Source organism: Coregonus lavaretus (assembly GCF_964263955.1).
Source record: "Coregonus lavaretus genome assembly, chromosome: 7".
NCBI classification, from domain to species: domain Eukaryota; kingdom Metazoa; phylum Chordata; class Actinopteri; order Salmoniformes; family Salmonidae; genus Coregonus; species Coregonus lavaretus.
Genome location: NC_139994.1, coordinates 1,528,512 through 1,530,088, shown reverse-complemented (window position 1 = coordinate 1,530,088; position 1,577 = coordinate 1,528,512). Strand labels below are relative to the sequence as shown.

The 1,577-nt window shown below is 52.4% G+C and overlaps 1 pseudogene across 1 annotated transcript in view; it reads right to left on the bottom strand.

Moving 5' to 3' along the window:
• Positions 1-354: 354 nt before the first annotated feature.
• Positions 355-1,577, bottom strand: part of LOC311132219 (protein L-Myc-1b-like) — a 53,910-nt pseudogene continuing 52,687 nt past the window's right edge. The window contains exon 2 of the transcript XR_014615351.1: positions 355-1,227. The product of XR_014615351.1 is annotated as a protein L-Myc-1b-like (transcript). The remainder of the gene's footprint in view (positions 1,228-1,577) is intronic.

Here is a 1,577-nt window from a genome sequence, read left to right as displayed (position 1 = left end):
TAGGGTTCAGACCCATCCCTGGTTTTGACTCAGTCCTGGTTTATAATATGGGGTTCAGATCCATCCCTGGTTTTGACTCAGTCCTGGTTTATAATATAGGGTTCAGATCCATCCCTGGTTTTGACTCAGTCCTGGTTTATAATACAGGGTTCAGACCCATCCCAAAGGCCTCTCTCCATGCTAGCTGCTAGCAGTCTGCCAGTCAGTTGGTTTTCATTCAGTCCTGGTTAAGAGTAGGTTCCTTCGACTAGAGGTCGCTGCCAGTCATTCAGGGGCGTTGTTTGAGCTCTGCCAGCCTGCCAGTCAGTGAGTTCAGGGGTGTTGTTTGAGCTGTGCCAGCCTGCCAGTCAGTAAGTTCAGGGGCGTTGTTTGAGCTGTGCCAGCCTGCCAGTCAGTGTGTTTAGGGGCGTTGTTTGAGCTGTGCCAGCCTGCCAGTCAGTGTGTTTAGGGGCGTTGTTTGAGCTGTGCCAGCCTGCGGAGCAGCTGCTGCTGCCTGGCCTTCAGCTGCCGTTTCTCCTGTGCCCGCTTGCGCTCGCTGGAATGCAGCTGTGCCAGGTACTCCGTGGCGCGCGTCAGGATGGCCACCTTGGGCGTCTTGGGGCACTCAGCCAAGCCGGGGATCTCATCCCGCAGTGTCAGGAAACGAGAGCGCAGGTCATTGCGCCGTTTCCGTTCCAGGAAGTTGTGTGTCTTGCGTTTGTCTGTGTCCTCACAGTCGGAGGACTGGGGGCTGCAGGGGTGGGAAAAGGGTGATGGGGAGAGGCAGAACCACAGGGGGAGGGTGTGTTGGCGTCGGGTGATTCCGACCCAGCGGTTGCTACGGCGACATGTGGTTTGCTCTCAGAGTTCTGATTGGATGTGGAGGCCGGGGCCGGGTGTGGCTGGGTGTGAGAGAAGTTAGAGAAGTTATGAGAAGAGTTTGGGGGCTCGTGTCGGACCCTCTTCCTGGGGGGGTTAGGGGGTGTGTGTGTGTCGGGTGTGTGTCTGGGGAGGGTGCTGCGTAGTTGTGGTGCTGTTGGTGGATAGAGATGTGGAAGCGTTTCATACACGGGTCCAGAGTGTCCGTCCGGACCATGATTGTCACCGGCGTCCGCCTGTTTAGCCCACTGCCTCGCCCCCCGGTAACTGTGCCGTTGACCAGCCGCCGGGGCTTGTACTGCTTGTGTTCCACCGTCACCACATCAATCTCCTCTTCATCATCCTCATCCTCATCACTAGATTCATCATCTAGAGGAGCAATGAATGGAAAAGGTTAGTGACCACAGCAGAACAATAATGTGACAATAAGTGTGATGTTGATTCCATTAAATCATTATTCATTGACCCTTTTGACAGCGTCACCATATCTCATTAACAGCTGTTGTCAAACACACATGGGTCTTGAAAAGCCACTCTCTTCTTCATTAGTCTGCAGCCAATTCTACTAGATGAAAAGCCTAAATGAGTTTGACATCCTGGCATTTAAAGCATACTACATTTTCTATATTTTACATACTATAAAAAGTTCTTTTTTTGCAACACCCAAAATGCCTACTATTTAGAACGTAGGTACAGGTATTTAGAGAGTGGCCACACAC